The sequence below is a fragment of the Notolepis coatsorum genome, assembly GCF_963971535.1.
Source record: "Notolepis coatsorum genome assembly, chromosome: 2".
NCBI lineage: Eukaryota > Metazoa > Chordata > Actinopteri > Aulopiformes > Paralepididae > Notolepis > Notolepis coatsorum.
This window is the reverse complement of record NC_140166.1, coordinates 39,511,924-39,525,335: the sequence shown is the minus strand read 5'-3', so window position 1 is coordinate 39,525,335 and position 13,412 is coordinate 39,511,924. Positions and strand designations below refer to the sequence as shown.

Below are 13,412 nucleotides of genomic sequence, written 5' to 3'. Positions count from 1 at the left end.
TAACAGAATAATTATATTATTTACATTTCAATAGCGTTTAAATTATAATGAATGAAAGAATATAAAGAATTTTCCATGTTCTGTCATGATCATCTAATAATATATTCCATTACCTTGTATCGAAGTCAAAATGTTGGTATCGTGACAACACTACAACATACAAAAGCTCCTTGGGAAAAAGGTTAGTGTAGAGCCCTGTGTCTGGAAAATAAGAGAGGGAAAAAAACATGAAAGACTAAGAGAAGCGTTGTATGAGACCATTGAGGTGTGTGATTCTGAGCTGTGACTCACAATGGGCCGAAAAATAAGTCAGTCTGCGCATTTATCGAAAACGACATGATCGGTATGGTTGACTGCGAAGGATTTAGTCAAATGATACACCTGCTTGAGCCAGCGTACCATATCCCACCCTGAGGCACAATCACCGTGCGCACCGGTACATGAAGTTCAGCGTTGCTCGCGCAGCTAGCTAACGTTACCACTGCTAGCAAGGCGGCCATCAGGCTCCACAACAGTAAGTAAAACCTTATTTCTATAGCACCCTTCCCAGCAGGAATGCACAGAGTGCATAAGGTCTGAGATGTAAGCAGGGTCTTGACTGTGGAAGGCTCTGTAGGTGAATAATACTAAGACCAGAATACTAGTCCAGCCTTGATTGTCGTGTGAACAGACATTTCCAGCTCTGCATGTAATGAAATAGATCGGAGTTTAGCTATATTCCTGAGGTGGAGGAAACGGGTGCGGGTCAGGGATTTAACATGTTGCATCCGACTGATCAAAGGTTACGCCAAGAGTTGAAATATTTGAATGAACATTTCCCTTGAGCGGTCCCATAAGATTTATTAGGCAATATTGTCCGCAGCTATAATTAAAACGTCAGTCTTTGCCGCATTAAGTTGGAGGAAGCTACTCGACATCCATTCCTCAATGGCAGACAGACACTCCTGCAGGATGCAAATTTTCTCAATGTTGTTGGGGTTAAAAGAGAAACAGCGGGATATCGTCTGCATAACAATGATATGAAACACCCTTAAATGTGCTTATGAGTCCTAAGGGGAACATATAAAGGGCAAATAAAGTTGGGGCCCCTGAGGCAGTCTGCAGTGTAGGACAGGGGCCACTGCCAGCGGCCGGAGAACTAGCGGCAGCAGAACTCGAGAACTGCTAGGAATGTCTGATCACTTATGTGTCTTACCACCTAACCTGCACAGACTACAACGTATAACGTATGACGTATATCATGCCAGTTATGGTATCTTATGTATACTGCATACTTTACAGATTCTAAGTGTTATTGACCATATTTATTGTAAGGTATAATATAACCAATAGCAGGGCATACAGACAAAAAAAAAAAAAAAAAGTTAGGGGGCTAATAACCCTTGCCATAATTTCAGTGCGCCCCCTAACTTTTGATTGCAAGGTCTGACATTGACCCCCTTTTCAGGAGTTGACCTAGAGCCCACCAAGGTCATGCATATCAAATTTGGTCAATGTCAGACCTTGCAATACACTGTAAGGCACTGTAAGGCTACTGTCCTGCCTCACTTCCAGTGATGAAGCTAAGCTATGCTAACGGAGCGTCTATTCCCAAAGCTAAAATGCACGCACAGAGACAAAAAAGGTATGTATCTTCTTGTCTAACTCCAGGGAAGATGTTAAATAAGCTAATTTCCCAAAATGTTGGAGTTCCCCTTTAATACAGTATAGTTTAATAGCTCCTGATATCAACAAATGCTCCAGCAATAGTCTAGTAGACGTGCATGATAGCTCACGTTAGCTCACGTTAGCTCACTGTTCAAAACGAAACGTCCCATTAAACTAAATAGTTCACTGAGGCGTTGTCTTAACGTTATATAGCCGGCTAGCAGTAGCTACAGATAGCTCCTGATATCAATGTCTTATAACAGTGATTCGATGCGTATTCGAGCCCCGGCTTGCATCGCAGTCACAAACGGGGCTAGCTGAGGGAGTAGGGTATATCTGCAGAGCCTAGGGTATATCTGCAGAGCCGCAGATATACCCTCCTGAGGGCATGCTGAATGTGATTTGATCAAAGCAGAGTATACACAGACAGTGGAGATAGCGAGCATTTTGACTTGTTGCGTGGTGGCGATGTCTCGCAGATAATACAACTACAAGTATAATTATATAATAATAATTATTTATAAAAAAATATATATATATTTATATATATAAAATAATTTCTTTTCTTTTTTTATCAAAAACTATCGATATCGGATCGGTATCGGCCGATATGGCTCAAGACGATCTGTGATCGGTATCGGTGGCAAAAAACGTGATCGGGGCATCCCTACTGCCGATACCGATCGTTTTTGGTTTTCTTATAGCTAGCAGCTGGCAGTATTATACTGTAGGTCTAACACAGGCACTCAAAGTCCGGTCTAAATTATCTAATCTAATCTTAGAAATTAAGTAAAGTGAATAGTACTGGGTGTTAAGCATAACAGTATCTAAGTTAATTTATAGTCAAAGTATTTTCCTATGAACTGAAACTTATAAGATGTTCGCAGTGTTCAGTTATGAATGACGATAGCTAATTAGCCAACAGCTGCAAAAATGAATGATGTCAATTATGTTATAAGACATTGATATCAGGAGCTATCTGTAGCTACTGCTAGCCGGCTAGATAACGTTAGACAACGCCTCATGTATTAAACTAAAGTGAATAGTTTATTTTGTTTAAACAGTAACGTTAGCTAGGTAGCTAACGTTAGCTCACTGAACAACAATAACTAGTTAGCCACCGCTAGCCAACAACTGCGAAAACGAATGCCAGACGTTGATATCAGGAGCTATCGGTAGCTAGCCAGCTAGATAACGTTAGACAATGCCTCATGTATTAAACTAAAAAGTGAATAGTTGACTGGGTCATTTTGTTTAAACAGTAACGTTAGCTAGGTAGCTAACGTTAGCTCACGGAGGTCTCATGCACTAGACTATTGCCGGAGCTTGTTGACATGACGGGTCTGGGAGGGGGAGGAGCAGTGTGCAGCAGAGAGAAGTCAGCGAGTGAGAACTCCGCTGAGAATTGGATCATGTTTTTCGCACGTGTCTGCGATGGGTTTTCACGATCGGCGAAAATAAAGCATTATCGGAATTCACCAATCTCATATTTATACTGAATATCGACCGATACCGATCGCTGGCCGATCGATCGGGGCATCCCTAAGTGAGACTGAAACAAGAAGGAAGCTTCTCTCTGGGAGTCTATTTCAGTGAGACTGAAACAAGAAGGAAGCTTCTCTCTGGGAGTCTATTTCAGTGAGACTGAAACAAGAAGGAAGCTTCTCTCTGGGAGTCTATTTCAGTGAGACTGAAACAAGAAGGAAGCTTCTCTCTGGGAGTCTATTTCAGTGAGACTGAAACAAGAAGGAAGCTTCTCTCTGGGAGTCTATTTCAGTGAGACTACTGAAACAATAAGAGCTAGACCACCTCCTCACTGAACCATGTTGCACTTAATAGTATATGGTGGGAGATCTTAAACCTGCTTGTCTCTTTAAAAAGCATGTCAAAAAGGTGGCCAGCAGCACTATCAAATTCAACCTGGCTAATTTTAGGTATACACGTAAAACCATATCTAACATCAGAGGCAGCCAACCTCGTTATGCGTGCTATGGTATTTCCCAAGTAGCATACCGTTTTACAAGCTGGTCACAAGCAAGCATGACGACTCAAACTAATCGACTCCCTTTACAAACAGACACTAAAAAACTTGACCGAAAGCCCAATAGCTATCACCATTGCCATATACTGTAATACAAAGTACAACTTATTTAATTTAGACATTTAAACATTTTACAGATGCTTGCATCATCTTTAACCTCTTAACACATTGGACGCCAAAAACTAGTATACTCGAGTCGTTATTGCCCGCCATGTGTTGTGCGCCAGAAACGAGTCAACTCGTTTTTGGGATCCATATTTCATTTTTTCGCCATGGCATTCATAATTCATCCAGCCTCCCTCCGGGACTGCAGGTGGACCCTGTCTGATATTGCAACGCCTCAATACCGCCGCCTGGTGGATGTCGGGCGAGTTACACTCCAAGCCAAACCGGAAGTGGCGCTCGGTGCATCGAGGAAATTCCTCCGGCAGTAATATCTTGTAACGTGGGTCTAGATACACACTCGAGTGCTGAGCCAGTGCATAATGCAAAAGGATAGCAGCAGCGGGGCAACCGGGGCAACCAGGGTAACTACCAGAGGGGACTGTGTTGTTGTTGTGCAACACAGACGAAGCAAGTTTGGGCAAACACACAGTCGGAGACACCCACTACTGGAATAGTCTACCTATTGAATTAAGAGAGAGCACTAATCCCCTTGGGGAAATTCAAGATTACTTAATTACCTAACCTTTAAAACATAAAAGATATATGGCTTAAAGCATCTTGAATAATCATACTACCTCATCTCTGGCACTGGCTGCCTTTGCATACTCTACTTGTTGAAGCATTGTAGTGATACCATTAGGTCATAAATTTGTCATGACCTGCCCAGGGACTACAGATGAAAATTAGCTCATTAGTTCATAACTCAACATTTACATTGTTGTGGAAACTGAAATGTTGATTAATGTGCATTGTCCCTGGTAAATAAATAAATGCATCAAGAATTGAACACTTGAGTTTGCGATGTCATGAAGCGACACTTTTTGGAATTGGCCTATTGACAAGTGAATTGGTGACAGAATTTTTGGGGGGGGCTTGTAGAATTTAGTTTTAGCCATTACTAGGGCTGCAACTAATGACTAATTTGGTAGTCGACTAATCTGCCGATTATTTTTTCGATTAGTCGACTAATCGAAAACCAATGTAAACAACAATTTTTTTTTTTCTTTTTTTTTTTTTTTAATTACTTATCTTTGTGAAAGTGGCTTCTCAGCTCTGGTCCAGCTGAAGACAGAGCAGAGGAACAGATTGGACATTGAGCATGACCTCAGAGTTGCTTGTCTACCATCACCCCAGACTTTGAGACTCTTGTCAGGACCAAACAACAACATCATAACATGATGATCCCATAGCAAATTAAAATAATGACTCATGAAACATTTGAATTTGGATCTTTAAGCCACTTTAAATGAAAATTTATTTGAAGAACAATACAGCAATCACTCATAACAAGATAAATAAATTAAATAATACAAATTAAAGTGGAAGTGTACTTTAAATAACTTTTGTTTGCTGTGTGTGAGAGGAGTCCGTGTGTGTGTGTGTATGTGTGTGTGTCTTACTCTGATCGCTGTGTGAGTGAGAGGAGTGTGTGTACTGTGTAATTTGTGTGTGTGTCTTACTCTGATCGCTGTGTGAGTGAGAGGTGTGTACTGTGTAATTTGTTTATGTGTGTGTGTCTTACTCTGATCGCTGTGTGTGAGAGAGAGGAGTGTGAATGTGTGTGTGTCTTACTCTGATCGCTGTGTGTGAGTGAGAGGAGTGTGTATGTGTGTGTGTGTCTTACTCTGATCGCTGTGTGTGAGTGAGAGGAGTGTGTATGTGTGTGTCTTACTCTGATCGCTGTGTGTGAGTGAGAGGAGTGCGTGTGTAATGTATTGTGTGTCTAGTCTGATCATCATCTCCTGCAGGGGAACAATGTTTTCAATGTCCAAAATTTGCTATGGGATCATCATGTTATGATGTTGTCTGGAACCCTGAGAAGCCACTCTCACAAAGATAGGTAGTGCAAAAAAAAATTAAAAATTAAAACGTTTTTTTTTTTTTTTAATGACTAATCGACGCAACAATTTCTCGTTGACGATTTTTTATAATCGACGTCGTCGATTATGTCGACTAATCGTTGCAGCCCTAGCCATTACATCCAAATGCTAAATGGAGGTCTTAACAGCTCTGGGTCAGAACATTTACCCATATCCCAATTAGGGTAAAGTGCCATGGGTACTACCATCATCATAGTGTCCCCTAGGTCAGGGGTTCCCAAAGTTTTCAGGCCGCGACCCCCGAAATAACGGTGTCAGAGAGCCGCGATTATAGGGGCTTAAAAAAAAATAAAAAATTATATATAAATTGAAATGTATGGTTGAAACATGCAAACGTTCAAACGCACACACACTAATAAGCATTGGAGGCTTTTAATCACGGCCGGACTGGGGAAATCATTCAGGCCAGGAAATATAGTGTGAAATATAGCCCCAGTCAGGCCAGCGGAGGGTCTGGGGGTCCCCCACCAGGAATTTCTTTGTTACAAAGACTTCATTTCCTGCATTCTGGTGCAGGAATTTTTTTATTTGTACCCTTTAACACTTTGAATGCCCATCACGAGATATCTCGGGTTATCAGCCCGCCCCCTGAATGCCCATCACGAGAATTCTGTTTTATTTTTATTTTTTATTAGCGATCTGAATTCATATTTCATCAACCGAGTCTACCGTTGGTAAACCTGCCCCGCCAGGCGCTCAGATGTGAAAAAAGCGCCCCCTATCGTCTCCCAGATGGTAATGCACCCTTTTGGATTCGACTCAATGAAAATAGATAAGAAAAAAAAAACTCCGGAATCCACATTTTACTTCTCACGCATGTAACCGGAGCCGATCAGATTCATTCTGGACCCTCAGCACAGCGTGTAATATGTGTTTTACAGTATACGCGTGGGATCAATAAAAGGATCGATTTTTGGAATGGCGATCAGGAATTGGAATAATCCATTTGGATACCATTACCATCTGATCTCAGGTATGGAATCTATTTTACCAGTCTTAGGATAATCAGACCTGTTTTCACGGAGATATAAGCTTTTCCCCTAGGAACTGAGAGAATCGATTTTCAGCTTGCGGCACCAGCGTGCACACGTACACATATACTATCGATAATCAAGCGTTTATTTGAAAACTATTCATAAATAGGCCGAAAAGTGACAACGTTCTAGAATATTACAGTACAGGGCGATTATCATGGAATCTTTTTTTTCCCCTTGAAAACGAGGGCTTTTCAAAATGCTATAAAACGGAAATGAACCGATAAAAAAACAATCCGCTTCGACAATGTTGACTGGAAATGAGTCATTGATAAGCGACGGGCAGATGGTGGGCATTCAAGCACTAAATGTGCGCCCCCTGCTGGGCACTGAAAGTGTTAAATGCCAGTGTTTGTGATGGCATCACAAATTATTGTTAAAAAACAGGCTAGCATATATGATTAGCAACAATGTATTTTCTGTTTTTTTGTAATGTACAATCTTTTATTCAACTTCAGCCCTGATCATAACACCGTATATTCATTTTATAATTCTAACCCTTTAAATGCCAGTGTGTGTGATGGCATATATTTGCAATATATCAAATGCAAAGTAGATTTTTCTGGGGGGGATTATTACAGGCTAGCATGTGTCAATGATAGCAACAACACTGATTTTGATGGATTTTTTGTTTTTTGTAAGGGTCCCACCTCCACCAATCACATGTGGCTCCCTTTGTGTGTGTGTGAGCAAGAGAGAGAGAGAGAGAGATAGTTCTCCAACTTGTGTGAGTTGCAGTGATCTCCTGGTTGTTCCCCACCTAGGTTATCTAACTATTGCGCTGCTGCAACTAGAAACACTGGAGTTCAGTGGCCTGACTGCATTAAAAAAAATATATATATATTTATTTATTTTTTAAATCATCTGGCGACCCCCCTGCCGCGGCGGCTCACGACCCCACTTTGGGAACCACTGCCCTAGGTGTTGTGCCACTATTCACAGTCTATGGAGCGGCTTCAGGACTAGTCTCTTGATGACATCATCATCACTACAGTATAGACCACTGCACTTCCGCGTTACATTGAGCTCATGGAGGAGAGAGCGGGGGGAGAAAATTAATGAATGTGGATGAGAGCCTTCAGCCTCGACATTAAGTGGTTGTAGCTACGGCTGTGGGGGTGCTGGAGACATGATCCAATATACTTTTATAGGCTACACGCGAGTCTCCTGAACACGGAGAGACCAATCCCGAGTCGATCGGCACTTTCTCAGCCGAGCTATGGTCACTTTTTCACACCTGCTACTCCCGAATCAATGGTCTCTCCCTCGTTCAGCTTTATGAAGAGACGTGTTCTTCATATTCACAAATTGAAATTCAGGGTGGATTTCTCCTTGAAGGGGAGTGCATTGACTGGATGGGGATTTGTCTCTAAATTTGAGAACAATCAGGTGGTGGACCTATTCATCTTGGGTCGGTTTGCCAGTTTGCCCCGAAGCCAAACACACCGGCCCTATGAATGGAACTCCACGAGGGGATTAGGTGACTATATGAAACAGACGCCGCGGCTACAGACTACAGGCACACACGCTAATGGAAACATCACTACAGGTGCAGGATTTCATCTGCCCACACCCTTCTGTTTTCAGAACACATTAAAAACTGTGGAGTTCAGGGAGTGGAGAGAGAGGCCCCCTCAGGGACACTCATATCAACCTGCCGTCTCCGGGACAGAAAGGCATTTATTTCAGACGGGTCAAAGTCGAAGATGGGATGCCACTGCCTGGCTGGACTCATTTCCGTTGTAGTCTTGTGTTTTTCTAAATAAGATTACTTTCTCTCCGTTCTATAGATAGAGCAACATGCACTTGATAGAGACGGCCCTGCCTCAATGAAAATGGGGCAGGGAGGGGGGGGCGAGTTGAAATGAGGCAAGAGGGATGGGTCCGCTGATGGCAGCAGGCAAGGTAATACTCAGCTTGTGTTTCACAGTGTTACCCTAACAGCTGCTCTCAGTTACACACACCAATGGATGCAGCCATTCCAACTGACTGAAACCAAGCACTGCGCCATCTGAAAGACAACAGATTTCTCAAACGAGCTCCTTGTGATATCCACTCGACCGCCATGTAGCCATGCTACAAATGCACTCTCTGAAATGCAATGCCAGAGACTTTCCCCGTCAGGGAGAGACAGAGAAAGCATCCCGAGTCCCGAACCTTGCACACTTGCATCGCAGGATACTGCCAATAGTGAGCCATGGCAGCTATGGTTTCAGTTATAAATTACCACGCGATGGCTTTCCCAATAACAGTCCCTTCTGACTGAGTAGAAAAGCCTTGGGCATGGAAAGGCTGGAACACACCGATAGTGCTGAGGGCGTCATACTGTAGGCTACAAGGCAGGCTTACATCAAGGCCCACAGAAGAACCGTGAACTACACAAGTAATGGTAGGCTACTAGTCTACATAAAAAAAGCTCAAATTACAAAAAGGACCAAAAAAAAGTGATTCTCTTGACTTTGACATGGATGTACCCGAGCCTTTGCAAAGGTCCAGGGTTGAGAAAACAGTTGCATCTTCCTAAACACGCAGGACGCCGTCGCCACATCACACTAATTGAAAAACAAAATGTCACACTAGTCCAGCACTCGAGCCTCGTAAACAAACACTTTAGGTAGGTAGTCCCGGGGAGCCATGGGAAATTAGGCTCATGTTGCTATTTCTATTTTCATTCCAGAGGTGAAGAGCAGCACCCGCTAGTCTGTGCCCTCTGCTTACCCTGCAACACACACCGATCTGAAAGCTGACACGGCACCACCGATGGGAGGATGTTTTACAGGTTTTGGTAAATGCACCTTCAATCAACAGGTAAACAGCCGCCTGCCTCTCATTTCCCAACACAATGCAAACTGTAGAAAGCAGCGTTGACTGTCTCACTTTGTTTTTCTTAAATTACCGGTGTCAAAATATAAATGTCAACATCAATGCAATATTCATGTGATCATTTGCAATATCAGTCTATTTTTATTTTAGTATAGCCTACATTTGATATAGGTCAGTCCCCTGTATATACAATACTACACAGAATGTAATTGTTTAAATAAACAAGTGTGCAACAACAATTATGATGTGATGAACTTCTCACTGCCTAATTTCTGTGAATGCCTCATTTCTGTGAAGTGGTACAGTACTAGGTAAACACTGGAAAAGCAAGATATTATTGTTTCACTATGACTTGTTTAGATCCTGTAATAAGACAACAAATTATTATGTTTCGTTATATTTCTCCAATATCTACACAGTATACTGTAGCAACCGTTGTCTCTTCCATTGCCATGTAGAAAACAATGGTTGCTATGTTACAGGCAGCCATGTTGGAAGACCGAGAACTACACAAACATTCTGTGAAAGTCCTCAATTAGCTAGGGGGCTATATATATACTACTTACATTTCAGGCGAAAAGTGTATACGTATATTAACGTACTCGTTTAAACTCAACAGCTTTTATCTTACAACGGCAACAACAAATGGCACAACAATACACTGGGACTGGCCCTGCAGCAACTAACGTTAGCTAACGATTTTTAACATGTGCTCGGTTGTAGGGGCCCATTGAAAAGTTGTGGTTCAAAATATATAAACCTTGACACCTCGCAAAACACGATATTGATTAGTTTAAATAATTATACATGCATTTCATACAATAACGTAAAAATGAATGAAGCAATAACCACACCACACTAAAGGAGCATTTGAAGTTGCAAGCAGCGATATAATTCCAGCCGTGTGTGTGATCCATTCATCCCTCCCGCGACACCGACAAAAACTGTCATAAAAGCGCGTAACGTTTGCTACTGTACTTACAGATTGATCAGTTCTTGAACCAGGGGCAGAGACTGTGGTGTTAATTAATAAACGAGCTGACCCTCGCATGTGTCTCAGAAAGCACTTTGTTTTCTCAAAAGGATAGTCCGTGGTTCTCCTCTCGGTGGGTCCAGGACAGCACCGTCGACGGGACACACAGCGTGGACTTAAAGGCAACACAACGGTCCGCTGTCAGCGAGCTCCGGAGGTAGCGTTTGCGCACGCGCATTGAGATTGCAACGGTGCGAAAATACAAACGCCCCCCCCCCCCACGCAAGGCAAGGCTATTCAGGTGAGGAGGAGGATACATGTCTACTCTCGAGTGAGTCACCACCTCGGTGATCAGGTAATGTTGTGGTACTGTACTGGTGCTCTACTACCATCGCCACATTTCAGCCTGCAACATTGCGAGCTGCAGGTTTACGGTTCACCAAGAAGGCACATGGCAAATCAATGTATTGAATAGAATAGAATCTTTATTGTCATTGTTGCTGCTGGTACAACGAAATTGAGTTTAGAGCATCACCACTGGAATTACAGACATACTGAATATAGCATGTACAAAATAATAATATCTAATATAATATCAATGTCAAATGGCATATCAATGTCAAAATAATAATATCAATAATATAATATCAATCAATGTATAATAATTGTAGTTCTAGTAATGGACTAGTTTTTCCATGCCATTTCATGTCTCGTTGATTAAAAGGTCTGCTACAGAATTACAGTATGCAGTTCTAGCCTAAAGTTGCACCCCGATTTTTAGGAAATTGACAGCTGATCGTTTAGGCAACAGAGACACAGATCTGTGTACTCTCGTCATCGTCACCATCTTTCTCCCCCCCCCCCCCCCTCCCCAGGCTCTACCGCGTGCATACCTCTTATCTCTTTCTCTGTCACACAACACCACACGCACTTATAAACACAGACTCGACAACTACCAATTCCCTCTCACGACACCACTGACTTCCTCCATCTGGCTGTAAACTAGATCTTGGAATACACACACATCATCTATAAACAGCCAGGCACCACTAGTCATCCCAACCCGTCAAAGTACAGAGGAGGTGTTTTATCTGCCGCTTGGCACCACTCATTACTTGTGCATACTGAAAGTGCTCCTCCTGGTTATTGGAGAGACGGTGTGTGTTGTTCTGCTGCATCAGCATAGTGATGGGGGGAGGGGTGTGTGTGTGTGTGTGTGCGTGTGTGCGTGCGTGCGTGTGTGTGTGTGTGACGTATGACGTATACCGCATCCATCTGCGACAGCTATCAGCAGGTGGACCGTGGGAGTGAAAGCCACCCTCACTGCAGTAAGTTAGGTGATAAGCCCCAACCTACACACAGGGTACTTAAGCATTACATCACGTGCAGGAATGTGTTATACGAATTAGATCATGCCTATTAGGGGTGGTTGTTAGGCCTGAGGCGCAGCCGAGGGTCGTTAGACCCCCCTAGGCATGATCTAATTTGTTAAACACACAACTTCAAGTGATGTAATGTCTTTTATACAATGGCCGAATTCACCCAACCTTATTGCTATACAATAAACACACAGTAATTGAAGCATAATAGGGATTTATTCACAAAACCATCCACAGAGAAAGTAGATCCAATAATAGATCCACTAGTAGACACCAGAGGGAGCTCCACAAACCATGTTAAACCCAGATAGACAGTACTGCTACATCTATACATTTATGACATACCAGATTTACAAATACAGTACTGTTTTTGTAGGGTGATTATGGTTTATTTACATTGAGGTTCTGGGGTCACGTGGAGTGTGTTATACGAAATACCCCCTCCACCCCACCTACTAATCTCCTACCTACCAACCTCCTCCAATGTACAGTTTCTTCGTCAAATGTATACTTTTTTAGATTCTTCTTGTATCACAAACAGTACTGTATTTGTAAATCTGGTATGTCATAAATGTATAGATGTAGCAGTACTGTCTATCTGTATGTCATATATGTCATATATGTTATGATGAATTGAAAATGGGGGACCCTGATGTAAACAAGACGAAAGTCTTTCTCTGGTCTGCATCCCCTTAACACAATGGAGACGAACAACGGATATATACGTGTTTCAATTCCACCCGTTGTGGACAGAAGCACGGATATATCCGTGGCAAGTTGTTTTGGCTTTTATTCCATTTTAATATTCCACTGCAGATTTACCCTACTCTTTGAATTCGAGAAAGTGCAATACCGGCCTGATCCTCTTAGGGGTGCTATCGCGATAATGCAGTGTGCCCTGTGGCTGAACGGAGCATTATATATTTTTTTACTTTCAATGGAGTTTTCAGTTCGCTGGATTCTGGATGTGCAGCATGTAGCTTGGATTACGTTTTGGATTGCGGATTTCACTATGCAATAAGGGGATTTATCATCAGCCAATGGACATATCGATCTACCAGATGGCGATCGATAACGGGGAAATGCTCAGGGGGATCCAACCGGCTCATTGTAAGATCTTTTTCACGTAAATTACAGCCCGATCGAGCCTTGTTATTAGGGATGTCCCGATCCGATCACGTGATCGGGATCGGCGTCGATCACGTGCTTTTCAGAGGATCAGGGATCGGGAAAAAATAATAATAAAAATCGGCAGTCAAAAAAAGAAAAATTTTATTCAACAAACATGACCATGTCCACGTCTTAAACTCATACGGAGGCCTTAGTTTTGGTTTTAAATTACATATAATATATCATCATTAATGTATTTATTGTCACACAGAGCAGAATAATTGTCCACAACAAACACATTCCCCTTTAATTTACACCGTTGCAACAAACACATTCCCTTTTAGACCGGCTACACGCTAC

The 13,412-nt window shown here is 42.4% G+C and overlaps 1 protein-coding gene across 2 annotated transcripts in view; it reads right to left on the bottom strand.

Annotated features, from left to right (window-relative positions):
- LOC311248040 (spermatid perinuclear RNA-binding protein-like) overlaps nucleotides 1-10,681 on the bottom strand; it is a gene marked incomplete at its 3' end in the record, with an annotated part of 79,168 nt that extends 68,487 nt beyond the window's left edge. For both annotated transcript variants that reach the window (XM_084337958.1, XM_084337957.1), the window contains exon 1: nucleotides 10,573-10,681. The remainder of the gene's footprint in view (nucleotides 1-10,572) is intronic.
- Between the last annotated feature and the right edge of the window lie 2,731 nt (nucleotides 10,682-13,412).